Source organism: Monodon monoceros, unplaced genomic scaffold (assembly GCF_005190385.1).
Source record: "Monodon monoceros isolate NGI ecotype Baffin Bay Population unplaced genomic scaffold, NGI_Narwhal_1 Super_Scaffold_12, whole genome shotgun sequence".
NCBI classification, from domain to species: domain Eukaryota; kingdom Metazoa; phylum Chordata; class Mammalia; order Artiodactyla; family Monodontidae; genus Monodon; species Monodon monoceros.
The window spans coordinates 75,914,153-75,941,315 of record NW_021703768.1 but is presented as its reverse complement, the minus strand read 5'-3'; the positions used below and the strand labels follow the sequence as shown (position 1 = coordinate 75,941,315).

At 34.8% G+C, this 27,163-nt stretch overlaps 1 protein-coding gene across 5 annotated transcripts in view; it reads left to right on the top strand.

Annotated features, from left to right (window-relative positions):
• The window catches only part of FAM172A (family with sequence similarity 172 member A), a 426,299-nt gene that overhangs the window by 73,856 nt on the left and 325,280 nt on the right, over window positions 1-27,163 (top strand). The window lies entirely within an intron of this gene.

Sequence of the window (27,163 nt, the reverse complement as noted above, 5' to 3'; positions counted from 1 at the left end):
CAAATTTAGAGTGTAATGTACCACAGACTTTCCATAGGAAATATTTGACAGTCAGTGAAAGTCTTCTAACCCTTGCTGCTCAGAGTGTGTCTGCTCAAAGCAGTAAAGGCAGTATCTGGTAACTTATTAGAAATGTCCACTCTCAGGCACCACCCTGAACCTACTGAATCAGAGTCTGTATTTTAATACTATATTGAGGTGAATAATAAGCAAATTAAAATTTGAGAAGCACCGAACAACTTTTGGTGAGGTGTGAACTTTTGTGGGTCTGTATTGCCTGGCTTTCTTTCTCAAACCATTAATTTTTTTTTTTTTACTCTCTTCATACCCAACTGTTTCTCTTAGACTTCTCCTACCGCTTCTTCAACTCACATCTCAGACTTCTAAAGCTAGGTTGCTTTATAGTAATTTACAGCCTCACTGGTGATTAAAAGGTGGCAGAGAAATGCTTCTTCCTTTGTACATTCTGGCCACAGCTTATAGTGAACATACGCACTGGATCTTTGGTGAGTTGTGAATGTAGGCTAATACTTGGTGCGTTGTGAATGTAGGCTAATACTTAATTGCTTTGTGTATTTCACTTAAAGAAAGTAGGAAAGTTTTATATTTTGTAATAATTTGATTAATTACTTAATACTTAAATCTTAAATTGCTCTGAAGTCTTCTGTCTGGTATAAACATTGTTACTTAAGAAAGAATAAATGTTGTTGGGGAAGGCCCTCAGCTTTCCTGCACATTCTTGCTGAGTTTGCCAGATTGCAAGACATTCTTCCACTGATTTGAGCCAGTTTCCTAGGAGAGTGGGCCTGGCTTGTTTGCAACAATGTTTGCAGCTTGCTCAAAAAGTAATGGGCCCTTGGCCAAAGGTTCCTCTCTAGTAATGCAACCCTAAATGTGCAGGTGTCATCTGGGCTCATGATGTTGCCCCCCCCACAGGACTTGGGTGCAAGGGAAACTGACATGAATATGCCCATGTTGCTGGCTGTGCTATGAGTAATAAAGCCCTTTGTTTCAGACCCATGAGTCTCTTGTCTGCTGCCAGCATCCTTGAAACATTATATGCAACAGTAGTATACTAACTTCTTAGCTTGTAAATAAAATCTCAGACCCTTCACAGTTCTTGAGAGTTGGTACTTGTTAACCTAAAATATTGTTTCTTGCTATATTCTGTGGCACAGATGTTATATTTTTATTGCAGCTATTGCTATTTTTTTGTACTTTTAATCTTTCCTTACTAACATATATCATTGCCAAATCATTTAAAAATAAGCGATGGATTAATTTTTTCTTGATGAATTGTATGGCTCTTTGTTATCTGTTGCAAATAAAGATAGTGGCACCAATTTAAAAATCTATAGTGTTTTCCCCCTCTTTTCTCCTTGATTTATTTTTCTGGAAGGAAAAAGTATTTTTGAGAATAATTTTTCTCTCTTTCTTATGGGGTATGTGTTTGTCAAATGATTTGTTAGAGATGGCACCAGTAGCCAGAAAATAGAACAATAACTGTTTCTGTAATTGGGTCAAATTTGTGACATTAATTTCTTTAAAACTAAATTAATGCTATACTAGAACTCTAAACCAAAAGATCCTTGATTTTAGTTGTAATTTTGAAAAGCTAACTCTCATTTTCCATTGAGGAAAAACCAATTAAGAAGTGCTTTGTTTTTGTTGTTACTCTGAGAGTGTAAAAACAAGTTTTTATTGTATAAGCAATTTTATTTCAATCATTTACTATTTGACTTTATCCTTCTGCTCACCTTTTAAAATGCATACTCCTCTTTTTTCTTTTTCTTTTTTTTTTTTTTTTTTTGTGGTACGTGGGCCTCTCACTGTTGCGGCCTCTCCCATAGAGGCCGGACGCGCAGGCTCAGCGGCCATGGCTCACGGGCCTAGCCGCTCCGCGGCATGTGGGATCTTCCCAGACCGGGGCACGAACCCGTGTCCCCTGCATCGGCAGGCAGACTCTCAACCACTGCGCCACCAGGGAAGCCCCATACTCCTCTTTTAAGGTATATTAATGTGAAGTAAAATAAAGAACATGAGTTTCACAACCTAGAAATTTCTACCTCAAGGAAGCTGTATGACATACTCAATAAAATAGCTGAAAATGTAACTACATTTCACTGTTTAAATTAGCTTTTTAATTTGTGATAATTGTAGATTCATATGCAGTTGTAAGAAATAATACAGAGAGGTTTTGTATTGTTTACCTTTACGCCATTTTCCCCCAATGCTAACATCTTGCAAAAAGATAGTGCGATATTCCTACTGGAATATTGGTATTGATAAGGCCAAGATATAGAACATCTCCATCACTGCAAGGATCTCTTATATTGCCCTTTTATAGCTATACCCACTTCCTACCTACCTCAGTCCCCTCCTTAACCCCTGTTTCATCATTCATTTCTATAATTCTATGATTCTATTATTTCAGTGTTATATAGATGGGATTATAGAGTTAATATGTAACCTTTTTAGGATTGTCTGTTTTCACTCAGAATAATTCTCTGGAGATTCATTCAGGTTGTTGCATGTATCAATATTCTTTTTTATTGCTGAGCATTATTCCATGGAATAGATGTACCACAGTTTGTTTAACCATTCACCTGTTGATGAACATCTCGGTTGTTTCCATTTTGGGACTATTATGAATAAAGCTCTTATAAATATTTGTATATAGGTTTTGTGTCAGCATTATTGCTTATTTCTCTGAGATAAATGCTCAGGAGTGCAATGGCGAGCTCATATGGTTAGTTACACGTTTAGCTTTTTAAGAAAGTGCCAAGCAGTTTTTCAGAGTGCGTGTGTCATTTTACAGTCCCACCAGCAATATGTGAGTGATCCAGTTTCTCTGCATCCTCATCAGCGTTTGATGTTGTCACTGTTTTTTATTTTAGCCATTCTCATAGCGGTGTAATAGTATTTCATTGTGGTTTTAATTTGCATTTCCCTAATGGCTAATGATGTTTAAAATCTTTTCATGTACTTATTTGGCATCTGTATATCCTTTTCAGTGAAATGTCTCAATGTCTTTTGGCCATTTATTAATTGGATTGTTTGGGTTTTATTACTCTTAGATTTTGAGAGTTCTTTATGTATCTTAGATACTAGTTCTTTTTCAGGTATGTGGGTTGTAAATACAGTCAATGTTCATTATTTATGGAATTTGTACTTAAGAATCTGCCTACTCACTAAAATTAATTTGTAACCCTCAAATCAATACTTGCAGTGCCTTTGCAGTCACTTGCAGATATGCGCAGTGTGGCAAAAATTTTGAGTCACCCAACACGCATATTTTCAGCTGACATTGAACAAGGTGATGCTCTGCCTTCTTGTTTTAACGCTCCTACTGTAAACAAGTGTCTACTTTACAGATTATTTAGTGCCAGTTTTTTTCCCTTTTTGTGCTGTGATGGCCTTACAGAGAACATACGTGTTAAATAAGCTTTGTTCAGGCATGAGTTATAGTGCTATTGGCCATGAATTCAATGCTGATGAATCAATATACATTAAATAAGGTGACTTTAAACAGAAACACTCATAACAAGTTTATGTGTTGATCAGTTGATGAAAATGTGACCAGAGGCTTGCAGGAACCTGTATTTTGATATTCGCTAATTCATTGTTCAAGGAAAATCCATAGAACATAACTACCATGAACCAAGGGTATCATTTATATAGTCTCTTAATCAGTACCTTGTCTTTTCATCCTCTTATGAGGTTTTTCACAGAGCAAAAGTTAATTCTACTGAAGTCCAGTTTATCAGTTTTTTCTTTTATAGATCACGCTTTTGGTGTCAAATCTAAGGACTCTACCTACTCCTAGATCCTGAATATTTTCTTCTGATTTTTTTCTAGGAGTTTTTAGTTTTATGTTTCACAGTTTAAATCCATGATCCCTTTTCAGTTAAGTTTTGTATAAGGTGTGAGAATTAGGTTTGGGTTTTTTTGCCTATGGATATTCAGTTGCTCCAGCACCATTTGTTGAAAAGACTGTCTTTCCTCCATTTAATTGTTTTTACATCTTTCTCAAAATTCGCTTGGGCATATGTGTGTGTGTCTATTTCTGAGTTTTCTACTCTATCCCGTTGATCTATGTGTCTGTTATTCTGCCAGTACCACATTGTTTGAATTGCTCTAGCGATGTAAGTCTTGAAATTGGGTAGACCCATCCCTCCCACTTTATTTTGCTTTTTCAAAATTGTTTTATTTATTCTAGTTTCTTTACCTTTTCATATATATATATATATATATATATATAAATAATCTTGTCTCTATAAAAAAGTTTTCTTGGATTTTGATAGGAATTAATTAACCTGCTTATCAATTTACAGAGAATTGACATCTTTGTTGAGTCTTATATGAGCATAGAATGACTTGCATTTCTTTATAGCTTTGATTTCTTTCATCGGTATTTTGTAATTGTCAGCATACAGGTCTTATACACATTTTGTTAATTTTACACCTGAGTATTGCATTTGTTTGAGTAGTTGTAAATGGTATTATAATACTTTAAATTTCATGATTAACGTTTCCATTGCTGTGTATAGAAATATAATTGATACTTGTAAGTTTATCTTGTCTCCTGCATTCCTTGCTGCACTCACTTATTTGTTGTAAGATTTTATTTTTACTTGCTAGATTCTTTGGGATTTTCTTTGCAGATAACCATGTCATCTGCAAATAGGGGCAGTTGTATTTCTACCTTTCTGATTTGTATGTCTTTTCTTTCCTTTTCTTGTCTCATTGCACTGGCCCAAACCTCCAGCACTGTGTTGAATAAGAGTGTTAAAAGTGCAAATCTTCACCTTGTTCCCAATCTTAGGGAGAAAGCATTCAGTCTTGTACCATTAAGTATATAATGTTAGCTGTAAGCTTTTTGTGGATGCTTTTTATCAAGTTAACTAATATAATTGAATATGTGACTGCATTTCAGTTTCAAAAAGGAAGTGTTTGTTTTTGCTTTTGAAGTTGATCTGTTTTTTGGCTTACCTGTCATGGTGCCAACAGTTGGAATTTATGTATAGTTATTAACAGTGAATAATTGAAGTGCCCTTACAACATTGTTCAAACTCTCCAAATATGGAGTAACAATTTACCATTGTTGATACTAAAGACATTATGGAAAACGTTGCTTTATGTGTCCAGGTTTGCCCCCTCTCCCCATATTGCTGCCTGATTCTGTAGATATCTTTCTTTGGCCTTCTTAGTATAGTCGGGGATGCCTTATCTTCTCATCTACCCACTTTATGAATGTGTATTTAAGATTAATGATATGCTGGACCAGATCCTGCTGCTTACTTCTTTGAAAGTATATTACTTACTGATTCCCTATAAATCAAAATTTCACAAGTTATTTCTTTCAGTCACTAAATGGAGTTTTATGATTTTAAAAGAGTTGACATAGATTAAAGAAAAAAGGAACATTTTCTGGGCAGCACAAGGGCTTCTTTCTGTGAAATGGTTTGAATATTTTAGATATAAGGGACTCTGTTATTTAATAAAGTTACAGTAAAATGCCTTGATCAGTAGATGAATGCATTGCTCACTAGATTACTAAACAACCAGTGCCCCCTGAATGGATTCACTCAATTCAGACATTTGATCTGCCCTTTCTAACCCTTGATAGCACTCCAAGGTTTTGCTGTTATGTGTGAGAACCCAAGATAAGCCTCAAACTTGGATTCTTTCTGAAGGTATAATGAGCTACCACCCCAGCCATTTGGCACACCACCCATGTTATTTTAGAAAAAAAAAAAAAAGCCTTTCAGTGGAATGGGATTATTTTACTTTAGCAGTTTTCTATGTTATAAAGTTTAATTGCAAGTTTAAATGAACAGAAGTAAATTTGTGCCCATATGGCATTAAAGTATGTTAACTTTAGGGGAGAGAAATAATATGAATAATGCTTAGAGATGTTTTTCTGTGCCAGAAACAAAAGCATACCATTCTTAAAATTGTATTTTCACTGAAATGTACCTGTCTAAGAAAAGAATAATCTGTTTTTTGCTTTTTTTTTTCCTTTTCTTGGATCATTGACAGTTCTAAAAGTAGAAAAGATCTGTAGCCTAGTAATGGTTTTACAAGCATCACAGTAACTGGGCAAATAATCTATTGTAAATTTCCTACATGTCTATTGATGTCATTAAACACAAGCATACTGTATTTCAGAATCATTTAGTTATCTTCACTGTTACTGACAGTTGGTGCATTAGTTCATGTTAAATGGAATATCTCTTTAAACTATTCTTGACATTTCCTAGATTAGATGAATTATGAATTTGATTATTAAAATTAACCTTTTATGTTCATCTGGTATGTTGTTCTGAGCCAATGTCCTTTTGTACTAAATCTTTATCTTTCTGTGCTCTGGAAAAAAAAATCTTTATTCAGGTAGATAGATAATGCAAAGTATATTTTGCATGAAATGTAGTTTGCAATATATACAGGCTGTTTTACACACAAATATTTTACAAATATATCTTGCATGAGCCAGAAGAAGGATAGGCATATTCTAAGTTTGTACATCTTGTTATTTCTTCTTCCTTTCCTCAAAATTAATTAGTATTTTGGAAATAATAGAAATGAAAATTGGCTAAATTCTACTAGTACCAGTAAAGATAAACTATATTTGACTTCTAAATTATGTGCTAACTGATGCCCTCCCCACCCTCTACCACATCCCCATTGCAGTACTCTCTAGGTTTTAAGAACATTTTGTTAAATTAGTTAAAGGGAAAAGATTCTAAAAAATCATGCTTGGCTATTATGTCATAGGCAGATGGGCCTTCTCATTACACTTTTTATTTTATTCTTCTTCATGAATTTGTCAGGGTTTTTTTTTTCTGATTTTTAAAGAAGAGACTGTACAAATTGTTCTTTGAACCTCTTTTTCCCTTGGGAATGCACTCCTGCATCCACACATATCCATATTCATGTATGTGTGTGTACTACTGGGAATCTCTTGTGGGGAATTTGTGAATTATTTGATCAGAACAGAGGGATTCTGATTACATTGTGATATAGAATTGCGAAAGAATTCTGGAATTTTATTCAGAATGAGTATTTGGAATCAGTATAACACTATTCAAAGTTGTATGGAATAACTTAACAAAACCTGTTGTAACTCATTGACTATGGGTTGATTTTTAAGTGCAGAAAGTTGTGTTTGACCATTTTTACAGATGAAAGAGACTGAGGCAGAGGTTAATGGATTGCATGTGGTTATCACATCTTCAATTAGAAAATCATTTATTTCAAGGGCATTTGAACTCCTTTTTCAAGAGTAACTTTTTCTAGGAGTTAGAGCAGATGCAGTTTGAAGGAGGGAAGACCAGTTTGTGACAATGTTTACAGGCATTAGGTTTCCCAAATCTAAGATTAAACGTGGGTTTGATTGCTAAGAAGTATGTAGACTATATGAAAAGATTGTGTATACTTTTTAGCTTTGCTTAGGTTCCTGAAATAACTTGTTGAATACAGAATAGCTAGTTGAAGCTATACTAGGATGCTTAGAAAACATATTCAGTGTTCATCTGTACTCATTTCCCATCTAGCTCCTAGAACAATTGTCTCTGTGCTATGCTAATGTTAAAATCAACTGAGGGGCACAACCAGTATATCAGATAAAATATCTGTTTGCTAAAACCTTGCTTCACTGAGCTAGACATCTTTTGGAGCCTAAAAACAGGTTGTTCAAACAACTTATGTTTAGTGATGGTTGATTTGGTGGAAATATTAAAGAAAAATATAACAGTATTAACAACTAGGAAGTAAAAACAGCTAGCAGGTGCACTTGGCACATAGAAACTAGAGGTGAGAGGTTTAGCTGGGAATTAGGGAATTACTAATTCATTAGTCTATGAAGTAATAAAGAGCTATGCAATTTATTTGCTTACTTTTTACTGTCTCCTAAGAGCAGATACCTTTATTTTTCTCTTCTATATCCCCAGTGCCTGATCAATGACTGGTACATAGCAGCTTCTCAATAAACATTTGTTGACTGAGCAAACTTCCTGATACAGAGCAAGAATTAGACTTCACACTGATTAATTCTATATTCGTTGCTGTAATCAGAGTAGAAGATTGCAGGTAGAGGGTAAAGAATTATTTTTGTTTGCTTTCAAACAGGCTATTGCTGTCTCAGAGATCATAGTTATTTCTTAGAAAATAACAACAAATTTATGTTTTTGTAAATGAGGGACATTTTCAAGGCATCAGTTGCTTGAAGTAACAAGATTCATGAAATGGGAAAATCTAACATTAGGAAAGCAGTTTCTTTTTAGGGTCATGACATATGTAACATTGGAAGTCATTGGTTATAGAACAGTTTAAGTAGATACCGGGATGCAGGATGATCCTTGTTTGAGGTAATTTAGGGGCCAGTGTGAGAATTCTGACTTGGACTTGGAACCAGTGACAGTTTATTTGGGACTCCTCAGTGTACTGAGAAATCCTACAAATCTTAGAACCAGTCTAATACTATAGTGGTCTGCATTCCCATACAACTTGAGGTCTGTAAACAATGTACTTACCCATAAGTTTAAAAAGGCTGCTGTCCGTTGTTCTAATGATTTCATAAAGATATTTGTCCGTATTTTTCACTTAAAAAGCCCAGTGTACATCTTTAGAGACAGTTATTAATTTACTTTTTCTAAGGACAGAAACCTATATAATATCTAGACAGTATATGTATGTATGCATATTTGTGTATACACACATAGGTAGGTAGATAAATGTAGATAGAGGAATATAGATAATGTATATTATATTAAAAGTTTCACATCTTTCCTAATTAGTGATAATTTCTGAATAGTTTCAAAGGTGGTGTGGGCTGACAATCTTGGCAAAACTATGTTCCCATAGGCAGCAGAGAAGAGACCTGGTCTCAACATATTTGATAATTCTTCAAGCAATATGTGTCTATTTAGGGAAAATAGTCCATTTGGGACAGAATGGAGAAAGGTCCATAGTTTCTGTGACTTTGTCTCCAAATCAGTACATACCCAATGTGGTACTTATTTAGAAGTTTCTTTTTCTTTTAGCAAATCTTCTTTTGTGTTTGTAATGATATAGATAGATATAGATAGATAGATATAATTTCAAAGTTGTAAGCCACTTACACTGTAAAGGAATTTTGAAGCTCTCATTTTTTAAAAATACCTTTGTAATTCATAGTTTTTCAAGATATTCTTCCACTAACATATATATACACAAACACACACATAGTGGTAAGAAAATTTAACATGAGCTTTACCCTCTTGACAAATATATAAGTGCACAACAGTATTGTTAACCATAGACACTATGTTGTACAGCAAGTAGATCTTTAGAACTAATTGATCTTGCATGACTGGAGTTATATACCCATTGAACAGCCACTTCACATTTCACCTTCCCCCCCAGTCCCTGGCAACTACCATTTTACTCTCTTGTTTCTCTGAGTTTGACTATTTTAGATGCTTCATATAAGTGGAATTGTGCTGTATTTGTCCTTTTGTGACTGACTAATTTCACTTAGCATAATGTCCTCCAGGTTCATCTATGTTGTTGTATATGGCAGGACTTCCTTCTTTTTTTTTTTTTTTTGTGGTACGCGGGCCTCTCACTGTTGTGGCCTTCTCCCATTGTGGAGCACAGGCTCCGGACGCGCAGGCTCAGCGGCCATGGCTCACGGGCCCAGCTGCTCCGTGGCACGTGGGATCTTCCCGGACCAGGGCACAAACCCGTGTCCCCTGCATTGGCAGGCGGACTCTCAACCACTGCGCCACCAGGGAAGCCCGACTTCCTTATTTTTGAAGGCTGAATAATATTCCATTATAGGTACATACCACATTTCCTTTATGCATTCTTCCATCATTGGATATCTGGGTTGTTTCCATTTCTTAGCTATTGTGAATAATGTGGCAACGACTATGAGAGTGCAGATAGCTCTTTGAGATTCTGATTTTCATTCTTTTGGATATATACCCAACAGTGGGATTACTAGGTCATATGGTAATTCTATTTTTTTTTAGGCACCTCCATACTATTTTCCATAGTGGCTGCACCATTTTGTATTCCCACCAACAGTGTACACGGTTTCCAGTTTCTGGAATTACTGTGGTTATCAAGTGATATGCTCTTGGTGTACATATATTTGATATGCATCTGCCTCACATGGTCCATGCTTATTTTGTTATACTCTTTCCAAATAATTTATAAAAGTGATTTATTTGTATTGATAGTAAAAACACCTTACACTCAAAAACTGATTTTCTTTTTTTTTTTTTTTTAAGCTTTTTTGTATGCATTATCTCATCTGATTCTTACAGGCCCTGTATGGTCAGTCTCCTCTTAGAGTTGTTACTGAGAATTTTCTAAGAACCTATTACACATTTTAAATTAGAGCTTTATTGTTCAAACTAGTCTATCTGCAAAATTGTAAGCCACTTACATTGTAAAGGAATTTGGAAGCCCTCATTTTTTAAAAATAGCTTTGTAATTCATAATTTTTCAAGATATACTTCCACTAACATTTTTATGTCAGTGCATTTATAGGATTGAGCAAAAAATTTTATAGGAGATGGCATGAATATTTTACTTTAAGTCTGCAGTGCAAAAGAACAACAACAAAAAAATGTGTGGGGAATTCTGTTACGAGTTAGCAAGTCTGTGGGTTTAATTTGAATTCGCTGAAGAGAGTGGACTTCGGAGATTCACAGTTAATGAGCCATTTCTCTTAAAGTATTCTGTCACTATGGGATTGCATACAGTTAGAACTGACAGTTGGAAAAGTGCTGAGATAGGAAAACTAAAAAACAGCTGTCTCTCTGGGCAAATGGTACCAGCTGGTGAGGCTCTCCAAAGGAAAATATTTTATATAATAAAATAGCTTTCAGATATCACTAAAGTTATGTATTATATACTTAAGTTTTCTTTTGTTTTTGATTTTTTAGTTTGCTTTTGTCAAGCCAAAATACTAAGATTTTTTTTCAGTTTATGAAGTTTTGTATTTTGTTGACAACTAATCTCTTTTGCATATATAAGCAATATATATATAAGGCTTTCAAGTTTACTTTTTGAAATTGCATGGGAATCATTGGAAAGGTGTTTTTATTTCTTATATGGGTTTTAGAAGTAGGCACAATTTTTTCCTGTCAGGTCTTTTCTAGAATGAAATAGATTTTTTAAATGTCTTGAATTGTTTCAGAAATGAATGGTTATGTTCTTATACTCTGAGAAAAGATTTATACCACTGAACCTTTTTTTTTTAACTTTTAAAAGTAGACTTTATTTTTCAGAACATTTTATTTTCAATGTGGATCAAGTTTATTTTATTTTATTTTTTTAACATCTTTACTGGGGTATAATTGCTTTACAATGGTGTGTTACTTTCTTCTTTATAACAAAGTGAATCAGCTATACATATACATATATCCCCATATCTCTTCCCTCTTGTGTCTCCCTCCCACCCTCCCTATCCCACCCCCCTAGGTGGTCACAAAGTACTCAGCTGATCTCCCTGTGCTCTGCAGCTGCTTCCCACTAGCTAGCTATTTTACATTTGGTAGTGTATATATGTCCATGCCACTCTCTCACTTCGTCCCAGCTTACCCTTCCCCCTCCCCGTGTCCTCAAGTCCATTCTCTATGTCTGTGTCTTTATACCTGTCCTGCCCTTAGGTTCTTCAGAACCTTTTTTTTTTTTTTTGTAGATTCCATATATATGTGTTAGCATACGGTATTTGTTTTTCTCTTTCTGACTTACTTCACTCTGTATGACAGTCTCTAGGTCCATCCACCTCACTACAAATAGCTCAATTTCATTTCTTTTTATGGCCAAGTAATATTCCATTGTGTATATGTACCACTGAACCTTAATTTAAATTTTGGTGGGTCCCATTCTTTTGACATTGTCAGATCTAAGTGACAAAAATTATCATTTAAGTTTGTAAAAAAAAATTTCCTGTATTTTATCTAAGTAGGAATCTATTACTTTTGTGGCAGAATGGTGTTTATTGAATTTCTAGAATGCCTGTATCCTGAGGTCCTTTAGTTTTGTACATGGAGAAACTGTGTAATTAATGTTTATGCAAAAACAGGCAGATGGCTAGTGTATACTACAGACTTCGGTAGAGCTTCATCCTTTCACTCATAAGACAAAACCTTAGCTAAAAGTAATAAATCTAACTGAGTGTATTGTATTGGTAGTAATCTACCTTACCTCCTCTTTGGCTTATTAACTATACCTTTTTGTTTACTTTGTTAATGGTTGTTATGGGGTTTACAATATGCATCTCTAACTTGCTGTAGTTTATCTTCAAATTATACCACTTCAAATATAATGTGAGAGCCTCATAACATTGCACTTTCATTTCTTCCTATATCTGAGTTTCCATCTGGAATCATTTTCTTTAGCATAAAGAACATTTTATATTATTTCTAGTACCAGTCTGCTGGCAATTTATTTTCTTGGCTTTTGTTTGTCTGGAAAGGTCTTTATTTTGCCTTCATTTCTGAAGGATATTTTCAGTGTATGTAGAATTCTAGGTATGGGGTATTTTTTTTTCTTGGGTTACTTTATAGATGTTTCCTCATTTTCTTCTGGTTTGTATTTTTTCTATTGAAAAGTTAGTAGTATTTCTTATCTTTGATAATCTCTATGCAATGTGTTGTCTGGCTGCTTTTTAGATTTTCTCTTTATTACTGGTTTTCAGCAATCTGATTATGAATGTGCCTTGAGGTTCTTTTCTTCATTATCTTCTTTGTTGAGCTTCTTGGATATGTGCATTTATAGTTTTTATCAAATCTGGAAGATGATCGGCCATTATTTTAAAAAATATTTCTTCTCTCCCCCCCCCCCCCCCCCCACCCTGTACTCCAATTACATGCATGGTAAGCTGCTTGTTATTGTCCCACTGGTCACTGAAGTTCATTTTTTCAGTTTTTTTCCTCTCTTTCATTCTGGATAGCTTTTATTGCTCTATCTTTACATTCTCTAATCTGTTCTTCTGCAGTGTTTAATCAGATGTTAAACCTATTCACTGAATTTCTTATTTCAGATGCTCAGAATCTGTATTTTTCAGTTCTGAGCAGTCCCATTTTTGGTTCTTTTTAAAAATCCATTTCTTTTCTCATTATATTTATATTTCCCTTTACATCCTTGAATATTTTTTATAATATCTGGTTTAATGTACTTGTCCCCTAATTTCATCATCATCTCTATTATTTCTAGGTCTATTTTTATTGACTGATTTCTCTCCCAGTTATGGATCACTTTTTCCTATTTCTGTGAATGTCTATAGCAATTTGTACTGGATGATGGACATTATGGTGAGTGTCTGGAATTTGTTGTCTGCCTTTAAAGAACATTGAATTTTGTTTCAGCAGCAGTTAGGTTAGGTTTATTGTGGAATAGTTCATTTGTGGACTTGTTTTAAAGCTCAGCTAAGGTAGATCTAGAGTAGCTGTTACTCTAGGGATAGTTTAGCTCTCTTCTGAGAGAGCATTTGACCCTGAGGCATCACTCTTCTTGGGCCACTGCTAAATACCGCCAACTACTCCGTGAAGTCTTTTTACTCTGGCTCGTTTCAACTCAAATGTCTCAGAGCCCTATAAAAGCTCTTTGAATCGTTCACCTTTAAACTTTTTCAGTAGTTTTTTTTCCTTAGTAGTTTTCTTACTCTAGCCTGTTGGAAATTTCACACTGTGCATTCACAGCATAGCCAAAGACTTACAGGAACTCATATGTAGATTTCTGTTGCTCTTTTTCTGCATAACTTCCTTATTTCTGGTATTATGCCCTGCAAATTCCAGTTACCTCAGTTTCCCTGAGCTCAAATCTCCTTTTCTTTAACTCAGGCCACTGGGCTCTGCCTGGGTTCCTCCTCCCTGAGCCACAGTCCAGAAATGGCCTTCAGGCAGAAAGCCAAGGTGATGATGGGGCTCGGCTCCTTTGTTTTCAGGGATCACAGATCTATATTGCCTGTTTTCCACTGTCTGAAACAATTTAATATATTTTATATACTTGTTTTTTGTTAATGGTGAGAGAGCAAATCCAAATGCTAGTAATTTCATTATGGCCAAAATCTAACAATTTATCTTACTTTTATTTGCTGTTGTTGTTTATAATATAGTAGAAACAGGAAGATCGAGTAAACTTCTCTTCCTCTCCCTTCATTGGAGAAGTTATGAAAGCGTTATCTCCTGATTTAAGATAGCCAGTCTTTCTTAGAATGGTGGTTCCCACAAGAAACGACATCATTATGTTCAATAGACTTGCCCTCTATTTTAGCTCAAAGAAGAACTTTCTTGTTAAATTGTTAAAGCTCTCCATATAGAAAGGTAAATGGAGAGTGGTAAAAAATAGTATTGTTTTTATTCCTGCCATCATTGTAGGGAATGGTTACCTTGCTTTGAAAAAGGTTAAAGAGGCAAAGTGTTAATCTACAATGTAGTTGCTGATATTCTTTTAGTTTCACAAATTCAGAAGACATAGCAAACACTACTCTGAGTTTATTAGTCTACCTAATTTTTTTTGTCCCTAGCCATAGTGTAGTCTTATTCTTTATGTGAGTGCTTTTCCTTAGGTAGAGTAAATAATTTATAAGAAATTTATTATTTGCATGTACAATATCTGATTTATACCTTGTTTCTTTTTCTGGCTTGCTGATATCTATTATTAAACCTTTTATTTTCATGTATTGGTCTACCTTCGGTGTGTGAACTAGAATGTGTTTCCTTGAGTGTGTTAATAAACATCAGCCCAAAGTCATTCAAGAATGTCTATTTGCCTTTGAGATCATTTTTATAAATGTCTACTTTAATGGAGTGAGAAGGAAAGAGGAGAAGATCATGAAAAGTTAGTGGGATTCTTTACCTAGATGCCTGACTTAGTGATGCTTTTGTCCTGAGTGCCCGAGTTCAAGAACCATGGAATCACAAGTCTTCTTGTTTTTGAAACATATATATTGATATTATTAAGAGTAACAGGAAAAATTGGGCTCTAGCATTTCATGCCAAATCATCTGCAAATACTCACTATTGAAACTAAAATTATATAATTTTATGTGGCCAGGAAATGAATCAAGAGCAGTGCTTTTTATAGTGTACATCTCAGAAAAGATGCTGGTCAGACTTTTTTTCTCTTTTGGGCCGGGGCAAGTCTCTATGGGTTCCAGGTATGCTGTTTAGGCCAGGATTCTTAACCCTAGGGGATAGGATTTAGGGCATGGGGTCTGTGAACCTCAATGGGATAAAAATTACATCTTTATTTTACTAACCTCTAAGCTAAATTTCTTTTAATTGTAAATGTAGGCATAAAAAATAGCAATATTAGCAGTCTTGTGACTTTTTCACAGAAATAACCTGTTTTTATATGATAAAACTATAGTTTTAGATATATCTAAAATGCATTAATGGACTTCCCTGGTGGTGCAGTGGTTAAGAATCTGCCTGCCAATGCAGGGGACACAGGTTCTCTCCCTGGTCCGGGAGGATCCCACATGCTGCAGAGCAACTAAGCCCGTGAGCCACAACTGCTGAGCTCGCGCGCCACAACTACTGAAGCCCACGTGCCTAGAGCCCATGCCCCGCAATGAGAAGCCTGCGCACGGCAATGAAGAGTAACCCTCACTTGCTGCAACTAGTGAAAGCCCGCGTGCAGAAATGAAGACCCAACGCGGCCAAAAAAAAAAAAAAAGAAAATTTTTTTAAAAAGTTAAAAAATGAAATGCATTAATAAGGAAGGACATATATTATGATATTATCACAAATCTGGTATGTAAAAAAATTTGAACTGTATTCCACTTTAATTGGTTTCCTTTGTAATCCTGTATATTTTAATTTTTTAAAAAGCATTGTCTGAGAAGAGTCCATCAACTTCATCATACAGCCAAAAGAGCATTCTTTATTTGTTCACACATTTAGAATGTCTAGTTTAGGCAGTTAAAATTACTCTCTTTTTACTTTACCTACCTTAAATATCCTCTTTTGTTTCTGTTCTTGCCTGCTGGTATTAGGTTACTAATAGGCCTTTAATTTCAGTTTTACATCTCACTCTCCGTTAACATCTTTGTTTATTGACTATGTAACATAGGAGATGGAATATAAGTTCAGAAAACAGATTCTAGACTCCAGGGCAGGCAGACTGCCTAGGTTTCAATCAGAACTCTGTGACTTATTTAGCTGTGTGACTGTGGGCAAGTTATCTAACCTTTCAGATGCTTTGGTTTCCTCCTTTATAGGGTTGTGAAGATTAAAGGAGTGGAGATTGATGAAAGGAACTTATGTTAGTGTGAGTGCTATGCATATGCCTGCTATTATTACTGTTTATTCAAAAAAATATTTGATTGCCATTATATGAGCTAGGCCCTAGACATTCAGCCCAAGACAGATGCTTCTCTTCCAAAAGCTTAAAGTCTAGTGGCAAAGACGGATCTTGGAAAGGACATTATTAATAATCTAAGTGTTAGGATGGAGGAATGCAAGATTCTTAGCTGTGTCTTGAGGATAAATTCAGGACCAGGCAAGGAAGAAGTTGAAGCTGAATAAGCAAAGAATGGGACAAACCTGCCCAGCGAAGCAACATCATTTGCAAAGGCTCTGAGATGAAAAAGATCATGATACATCTGATAATTTAAAAGAAAGTCAGTGTGGCTACACAATATGGAGAATGAGGAAAGGGAGCGGTATAGGATGATACTTGAGAAGTAGGCAGGGGCCAGATCTGGTAAGGCCATGCTTGATTTAGGGTTTGGGGTCCTATCCTTGTAGCACTGGGAAGCTTTAGATTTGCATTTGTAAAGGATGTCTGCTAACAGGAGATACGATCTGAAGGAAGATCTGCTCTACATAATAGATATAGCAGAAGGAGGCTACAGATGCAATCCAAGAAGAGATGATAACCTGTTGATGGACTAGAATGAACTAGAATGGCAGTAGTAGAGATGGGGCTCTTCCAGAATTAGCTTGAGGGATTTGATGATTGATTGCAAGGGGAGGATGAAGGAGAAGGAGTTAAGACATTTAGGCTTCTGGCTTGAGCAGTTAGGTGCATGGTAGTACCATCTAGGGAGTTGAAGAACACACTGGAGGAGGAATAGGTTTGGAGATGTATAGATGGAGTCCGTTTGAACATAATGAGTTTGAGGTGCCTGTGAAATCACTAGGAGGAGATATCAGTAGTTAGTGGGTTACACTTACAAGCCTGTTGCTCTGATAAGCTATTTAAGAATCTGGCTATTGGGAGGTAAGGATGGCTTAGAAAAAGGGCTCTTCTTTAGAGCAGGAAAAAGGAAGACGTGAGAGCAAGTGATCTGAGGCTGATCTAAATGAAGGACGGCTGGGGATATGGACTAGCACTCCAAGGAATGCTAATGGGAAGTTGGAGGAATGAATTTTATTTCAAAGATATGCTGAAAAGCAGTTACTTCAAAAGACTTCTTAAAAGTTTAGAATGTACCCACCGAGAATGAGGTATAAAAGGTTTTAACGGGAAAAATAAGAATGAGATGGAGATAATGCTAGTGAAATTTAAGATGTAGTTCTGACTTAAGAGGATATGCACCCAGGGTAATGTGATTTAGTCCTAATTAGACAACTCATTGCCATTCATATCATAGTCTCTTTAATGTAAAGATGCTAGAGGAGCCCTTTTAGGTTTAGCCAAACTGACATTATTGAATAGTATCAAACCTTAATTATTAAGACATTTTATGTTTTTTCTTCCTCCTGCTTTCCTCCTGTCCCTCCCTTCCTTCATCTCTCCCTCCTCCTTTCCTCCCCTCCCTCCATTCCTTTCTAGGAGGGAGCTAGGATGGAATGTAGAGTTAGGATAAATAGGACGTTAGGAGGAAAAGGTGTTGTTTTTTAAATAGTTAGGTAACTTATAGGGTGGATCTTTATTTTAAATGATTCTAAGTCCCAAGCTAATAGTTATGTGTACATTTAATTTGCATAGGATTTAATAAACAATGCTTAAGGTTATATGTTTTTCTTAGTACTTTTGAGAAGCATTAACTATTAAAAATTGATTAAACTCTGGTACATACACAATGGAATACTGTGGCTAGTAAAAAAGAATAAAGACATCTGTTACTGAGAGAGGGTAGATGATCTGGATTAATTTTCAGATGATAAAGTAACACAGTTATTTAGTCATAAGGAAGGAGTGGCTGGGACCGTGAGCCATGGCCGCTGAGCCTGCGCGTCCGGAGCCTGTGCTCCTCAATGGGAGAGGCCGCAACAGTGAGAGGCCCGCGTACCGCAGAAAAAAAAAAAAAAAAAAAAAAAAAGAATACGTTGTGTAACAGTGTACAATACATTATAGTATACTGGCTTTTTTAAGAAAGAGAGGGAAATAATACATTTTTGTTTGGTTATATTGGCACTGAGAAACACTGGAAGGATACATGAGAAACTAAATAATAAGATTACCTATGCAGGCAAAGTAAGGGGGAAAACAATGGAGGTGGACAGGGGTGGGAGTGAGACTCCTCAGTATATATTGTGTTATAGTGGTTTCATTTTTAAATCTTGTGAATTTACTTCCAATACAAAAATTAATTTTTAAAATATTGTTTTCCTTGTAAATGTATTACTTATAGATCTTTATAAACTGTAATACCACGTTTGTAAGCACTACCAGTTATTTTTCATTAATTCATTGTTCATGTGCATCTATAGTGTGGTTGATGCTACAATAAAGTGGGATATAAATCTTGTTTGTGAGGTGGCTACTTCAGTGGGCAAATGAGAATGTGAAATAATCATGATGGAATGCTAAATGTCAGAAAAGCACAGAGTCATTGGTGGAATCAGCAAAAACCAGGTAGGAGGTAACATTTGAATTGAATTTTGGGAATTTAGAGAAAAACGAGGGAAGTTAAGAGAATTTTGGATGAGAGATGAACATAGGCACCAACATAGCAAATAGTAGGACTTATTCTAGTGAGTCCTTGATTTTGACAAGCCATAATGGATGAAAATTATCCCCAAGTATAGCTGTGGTCTTCTCACATTTTGAGAAATTAAAATGTTTTGATGAAAGCAAATTGTTGTTACCTTATTTAATCATCTGCCACTTTTCCACTGAAATAATTGTGGAAATAGATGCAGTGTCAGTAGCACCTGCACTAGGAATATGAACAATGTGGGAAATTTTTAAATAATCTTATGTTTTGATATAATTTCACACTCACAGAAAAGTTGCATGATTAAAAAGAACCACGTATATCATATATTATTATGTAATTTTTTACTGAACCATTTGAGAGTAAGTTAGAAACATTACGCCCTTTTATCACTAATATACTGGTGTATAATACCTAAGGATAAGAACATTCTCTTCATAACTACAGAAGAATGATCAGAATCAGGAAATTTTATATTATATCAATCTACAAGCCATGTTTAAACTTTGCTGATTGTCACATTATGTACTTAATAGCTGATATTCCTCAAGTCCAGAATCAAATCTAGGTTCACGTGTTGCATGTAGTTGTCGTGTCCCTTTATCTTCCTTTAATTTGGAACCGTTCCTTAGCCTTTTTTTTTTTTTTTTGACATTGCCTTTTTTTGAGGACTACAGGACATTTGAAGAATGACCTTCAATTTAGGTTTGTCATTTGTATTCTCATGATTAGATTCAGGTCATGAGTCTTTGACAGTAGTACCTTAGACGTGATCTTTTGTCCTCAACGTATGATATCAAGAATACATAATTTTGGTTTGCTCTAATATTGGTGATGTCTGCCAGGTTATATTATAAAACTCCTATATTTTTCTCTTTGTAATTAATAAGTAATTTGGAGGAATATATTTGAGACCATGTTCTTTATGGAACTTCTACCTATTAATTTTAGCATTCATTAATGATTTTCTAACTCCATCATTTCTTCTATATGTATTAGTTGGCATTCTATCTTAAGAAAGATCTTCTTTTCTCCTCTTTCCTTTCTATTTTATTCATTTTTTGTATCATTGTGGATTCATGGATACTTATTTTACTCAATGGGCTGTATACTCCATTGCTGTCATTATTTTCATGCCTAAATTATGCCAGATTTGGCCAGAGATTCTCATTAAACAGGTTCTTGTTTTCTTTTATTTATTCATCACTCTTTCAGCAGTTTCTTTTTCTTTTTTCTTTTTGTGGTACGCGGGCCTCTCACTGCTGTGGCCTCTCCCGTTGCAGAGCACAGGCTCCGGATGCGCAGGCTCAGCAGCCATGGCTCACAGGCCCAGCCGCTCTGCGGCATGTGGGATCCTCCCGGACCGGGGCACGAACCCGTGTGCCCTGCATCGGCAGGCGGACTCTCAACCACTGCGCCACCAGGAAAGCCCATCTTTCAGCAGTTTCTTGCATACAAAAAAATTTTTATTTTCAGACTTAACTTGTACTTTCTTTGCTTCAGGACCTGAATCAGCCTTTTCTCCCTGGAAACTTGGTTCCTTGTATGGCGAAGGGCATATAAAACTCAAGCCCCTGAATCAGCCCAATTTCCAATTAGCTCTGGGTATTTTTATTGGAAAAGTTTTTATATATGTATGTATAAAACACACACAGATGCCAAGACCTGTGTATAGATGGTGGTGTCATTGCTTCTCAACTGTCAGCAGATGTGCATGTGTATCTGTGAGTACACATGCAGATATATATTCACAGTTTTTACTCTCTGTAGATAGGTAAATATAGAAATAAATAAATATAGATGTATATATGTATGCGTGTATATATAAGTGTATATACGCTCATGTAGATATACAACTATATCCAACTTATCTATGTACATGGATAGGAGATACACACACACACACATATATATATATATATATATATATATATATGGTAAAAAATAAAAGTGCATACTGATACCAGCTCAATATATTTTTTAATCAAATCTCAGTATTAAACCCTTAAGCAGAATAATTAAACCTTGCAGAGGAGAGAAACTGTAGTTGATTTCTTTCTTCTAAGCGCTTACTGTATTCTCCTATATTACAGCCTGAAAACTGAAGGGATATGACTTTTCTTCGAGGTAGCCAAGACTCTCCTGTCCCCTACAGTAACATGAAACTGTTGCTGAATTACCACTCCTAGCAATGTAAAGTGACTGGGTGATGTTTTGTATCTATATCTGGAGATGTAAGGTTAGCAATTAGGAAGGAGTTGAGACTGGTAGGGTTGTCAAAGCAGTGCACTCCGGGGACTGTAGTATTTCATTCAGTGTTACTAATGATAAAGGTATTACAGATGCTGATTATCGTGAAGTTCACCCTTCATATTTAGATGAGCTAACTTTGGAATCAGGCACGCTGGACTTTAGCTGCGGTATATTTGCATGTTAGTAGTAAACAAAATGTTGTAAAATGCCCCAAATTAAACTATATCCTGTTCATATTAGCCACTCTTTCACCTTAAAACCTGAGAAAACCATGTATATTATATTAAATGTTATTATATTAAATATTTTCTTATTTTATATTAAATATTCTAATCTGAAATTTATGGGACCAAGAAATCTCCAGAAAGAATTTGGAGGGTAAATGGATAGTCAGCCAAGTTACAGGATTTTCTTCTAGGCCTGTTTCTGCAAATTCAATAATGAAAACTTAGAAAAAGTTGAAAACCAAAATAATTTGTTGAGCACCTTATTCCACTTGCTTTAGTTTGAATTATAATAAAAAAACCCATAGTCTTCATTCTCAAGGAACGTACATTAAGTAGAGGAAATAAGACTAAAAGGAATATAATAAGCAGAAGATTAAAAGCCAGTAAATAATTATTTGCTGAATAGACTCCTGTTGACAGAGGAAATATTTTAGGGGGAAGGTTTATGAAGATAGTGTGCTTTAAGGTGATTTTTTTTTTAATGATGACCATAATTGAAGAGCCAGAGGTACAAAAACATTAGATAAGAGAACTAATATTTAGAGACCTTAAAATAAGTATTTTAAATGGTTAAAAACATAAGAAAAGAAAAATGACATATAACAAATATTAGAACAATATAAAAAAGAAAGCATAGATTAAATAATACCCAAGAAAATGTACAGACATCAAAATACAGTCAATAAAGTTAAAAATTCAGTGGACTAGTTAAATAGCAGATTAGACACAGCTGAAGGGAGAATTAGAATCCCAGAAGGTAGACCTAAGGAAATTACTCAGTATGTAGCCCTGAGAGATAAAAAGGGATGGAAAATATGAAAGTGGGCTTATAATAGGGAGAGTAGAACAAGAATGTCCAGCATGTATCTAGTAGGAGTTCCAGAAGAAGAGAATGGGAGTGAGGAAGTATTTGAAGAAGTACTATCTGGAATTGTTCTGAATTGGTGAAAGGTTCAAGAAGTACACTGAGTCCTCAGGAAGATTGATAAGACTTAATCTATACCTAGACATTATAGTAAATCTACAGCATATCAGAGACATAGGGAAAGATCATAAAAGAAACCAGAGGATGAAGCCTGATTACTTACAACCACAGTAAAACTGACAGCAGAAGTATTAACAATAACCATGGAAACCAGAAGACACCAGAGAAAATATCTATTGTTCTAGAACTTTATGCCCAAGTAAAACTATCATTCAGTGTTAGGTCCAGATAGGGATATTTTAAGACAAAAAACTGACAGTTTACTTTTTCCTAAAGAACTAATGAAGAAGAAAACTGAACTAAGGAGAGTGAAAGAGATGTACCCCAAAAGGAATGCTGAGCAAATGAATTGATTATCACGTGGGAAATCAAAACAAACTTTACGTAAATAAAGCAAAATAATCACAAACACACACACAAAAAGTACAAATCAAGGGAAAAATATATATCTTATACAAATAGTATGTAAGATGAGTTAAAAAGATGGGTTAAAGCTCTTTCAAGTCGAGCTATTCAAGAGGAAAAGAAAATGTATTAATTTTAGACTTTGATATGTCAGATATTCATGTTAAAGCTATAAAGATGCCACTAGAGGAATAGAACTAGAATATGTAACTTTTATCCAGAAAGGCAGGAGTAAAGAAAAGTTAATCTATTAAAAGATAGGAAAAGAAAAAAAGAAACATATAAAAAGCAAGGTAAGTAGAAGGTACAAAATACAATGAAAAGTTAAATCTAAATTCAGTAATCACAATGAATTAAATAAACTTGCCAGTTAAAAGATGGTCAGCATGAATTTAAAAAAAAATTTTGTATGTGATTTATAAAATACTTATCTAAAATATAAGACCGGGCTTCCCTGGTGGCGCAGTGGTTAAGAATCTGCCTGCCAACGTAGGGGACACGGGTTTGAGCCGTGATCCGGGAAGATCCCACATGCCGCAGAGCAGCTAAGCCTGTGCACCACAACTACTGAGCCTGCTCTCTAGAGCCCATGAGCCACAACTACTGAGCCCATGTGCCACAGCTACTGAAGCCCACATGCCTAAAGCCTGTGCTCTGAAACAAGAGAAACCCCCGCTCACCGCAACTAGAGAAAGCATGCAAGCAACAATGAAAACCCAATGCAGCCAAAAATAAAATAAATTTTAAAAAATAAAAATATGAGAGCATGTTAAAGTAGAAAGTAAACTGTATGCATAAAGTTTTTTAAAAATATTAGAAGTAGATATTTTGCAAAGTGGTTATTTACTGTTTGAGCATTAATATTTTCTATTTTTATTAAGCTATAATAATTATAAATTTTCCAGTTTTGTTTAAAAATGGAAAAAATCTATAATATTAAATTTAATATGCAAATCTCATCTACTTACTAACTTTTAGTACTCGTAGAAGTACTACATTGTTCTTGCTGATATAATACTAAATGATTCTGTTGAACCATGAATTGCTCAGCCCTGAAGGTAAAAATTACACTGCTTTGGGGATAAACATGTTTTAAATCAAGTAATTGCTCAGAGCTAAAATCTTCTACTACTTGCACTTTGTTTAGAGATGAAATGAGTAAGACTGGTTTCTTAAAAGCCATGGAGTTTTAAAAGTGCTATTTGTATCAATAAGTGAAGTGAAACTGAGATAATCTTAACGAAGACTGTTTTAAATGCAAAAGTATGTTTCCAAAATTATTATTAAACTTCTAATATAGTAAAAACTCATAATATCAAATTTTTTTACATTTGTGATACATTTGTAAGTCAGACTGCCTGTATTGACCCTGCTTGGCTTATTTGTGAAATCAGAGCTTCCTAAGCAAATGAGTAGTGTTAAAAGGAGTTGCTTAGGTAAAACTAAACTGTTTTCAACTGTTCTGCGTATCTATTTAATACAGAAATCATATACATAATTGTTTTAGGCAGAGGGAAACTAACAAAACTGTCACTTCACTGTACTAATTACAAATCACTTAATTTTATTCTATCAATTAGAACTAGATTTATCTTAGGTAACAATTTATTAACCTTTATTAACCTAAGTCTCTTTAAAAGTTGTTCCTTTTAAAATCTTTTATAGTTCATATTTCACTAATTCAGGTTGGTAGTCTATTGAGTCTGTTTTCTGAGACTTTCTTTGATTACGGGGCATAAAATGTCATAGATATACTTAAATCTTTGAGAGTATTTCTTTTGGTTCAGTTCATCCACGCTTATACTCCAAATCAGGGTACTCTTAGCATTTAGTTGTCCTCTCTAGAGGTGGATGTTACTCAGGATTTATGGATGTTGGTGTTTTGTTCCTTGGTCTAAAGTTCTTACTCTTGTGATGGGCCCAATACAGAAATTTTTATCTTACCATTAATAAAGTTGAGAAATGAAAATTGTTATTGCTGTGAATCAATGAGGTCAAACTTAATTTCTTACTAACGAGAGGGTTTTCTTCAGAGTAAGAAAGAACAGAAGCTTGGCATCTAATAGTAAAGTTAACTTTGTATTTTTATTTAATTAAAATATTTATGTTAATTTTCTTTCATTTCTTCAGTCATATTTCTTGTCATATATCCCATTTTATTTCTCAAATCCAGTTGCAAAAAGGTCTAAAGTACCTTCTGGGAAGCTTCTTAGTTTCATTACCCACCTCCTTAAATTATAATCTGCCAGAATAATTTCAGTTCTTTTGCAGGAATAAAGGGTGTCATTGTTAGCTTCTTATTTAATTAATGACTAGATATAATGCAGAAATGCACGAGGTACATGATAAGCACATAGCAACTGCTCAATAAATGTCAATTAAATTTATTGCAGGGTGAGTATACCCCTTCTGTTGGAAGTACTCCATTAAGAATTAATTTTTATCAGACTTCATTTTCCTTCTTCCCACTGTCTATTTCTTTGATCGCCCCTGCTCTTTCTGTTAACATTTTCTTTAATTCCTAGGTAGAGAAATCCTGAGCTAGAAAATGTCTAGTTTGACTCCAGCTTGTAGAGGGCATTATTTTGTTGTTAGCCAAGGGATCTATTTCATGAACATATAATCTCAAAAATACTTCCCTATGTCTTCCATTGTGGATTCATTTAATTTTAGCTATATGGCTACTTCTTAGGAATCAAAAGAAATCCAGAGAAATTATCAGGTGTAGTAATTTTTTTTTCTTTCTTGGAGGATGACTCTCTTGGAGGATGACTTGGAGGATGACTAGGGTGGATGGAGGATGACTCTTGGATGATGACTAGGGTGAAGGAGAACATTCCAGCAGAGAAAACTGCCTACAAGTTAGATGGTTTAGTTTATGGTTGCTTTTCTTCTGCAGTCAGGACTTTGAGAGCAAGGGAAATTGGGCAAGTTAGGTAGTGTCTTTCCAACTCTATTCGATGTATGGCTTTATTAGAACAGATACTTGCTCTATAATGTTTTTCAAAGTCAAATGTAGGCAATGTTTGAATTGTTTTGTATTATATTGCAGTATGAAATTGAGAATTAACTGCAATATGTATTTCGTATTGATATAAGGTATAACCTGACAAAATAATTTTTTAATTCTCAAATTATGTCTTGTAAGTATTTTGCATGGTAGTAGAATTCATTTGAGTTTAAGTTTGATTGGTTTTATTGTTTCTTTAAATGTAAGGATATTTTATGATTTCATAGAAGGAAATTTTTAGAAATGATAACCCACTCATTTAGTTAAACCATTTCTCTTGAAGTGGTAACCCATTTATAACTTCATGTATATTTTTAGACTCATACATATATTTACTCTTTCAGGTTTATAGTACTGCTACTTTCTGGTGAAGGTATAATGAACATAATTTAAAATTCTACATAAAATATAGGAATACTATTCAATTAATAACTAGTAGATTATCACCTAGTTCTAGTTTAGTGTTGTAGCTTTTGAAATTACTATTACCAGACAATATAAAGCTGTTCTAGCATACATCTAATATACTGTTTCTAAAATGAATGAATATGTATACAGAGAAGGAGGGATTTTGGACTTCTTAGAGAAAGCAAGATAGAGAATCTTATTTCAGATGACAGAAGACAGCACCAAAGTCATCTTAATTTTTCTAAAAAAAAATCATCTGATCTTGTTTCATATTAAGATTTGACTTTTAATTATGTTGCTGCTAAAATTATTCTCTGAGATACTGTGCATAGATGATTCAAGATATTTTTGAAACACTCCTTAAAATGACCATTAAAGCCTATTAAATCATCACTTTTACTCCAGACATCTCTGTCCTCACTTGCTTTGCTTTGTTTAATAGAAATAGTGTATTAGTTTTCTGTTGCTGCTGTAACAAATTACCATAAATTTAGTGGCTTAAAACAACACAAATATATTATCCTACAATTCTTGAGGTCAGAAGTTCAGTATGAGTGCCACCAGACTAAAATCAAGGTGTTGGACAGGCTGTTCCTTTCTGGAGTCTTTAGGGGGAGAATCCATTTACTGCTTCTTTGAGTTGTTGGCAGAATTCAGTTCCTTGCAAGTATAGCACCTCGGTCTTGTTTTCTTACTGGCTATAAACTGAGGATTATGCCACCTTTTAAAGGCCACCACATTTCCTGGCTCGTTGTCTGCCTCCTCCATCTTCAAAACCAGCAATGGCCTGTCGAGGCCTTCTCACTTTGCATCTTTCTGACATACTGTTCTGTAATGTTTTACTTATAAGTATTTATATGGTTAAGTTGGGCCCACTCAGATAATCCAGGGTAATATCCCCATCTTGGGTTCTTAACCTTAATCATCTGCAAAGTCCCTTTTACCATGTAACATAACATATTAACAGGTTAACAGGAGTTAGG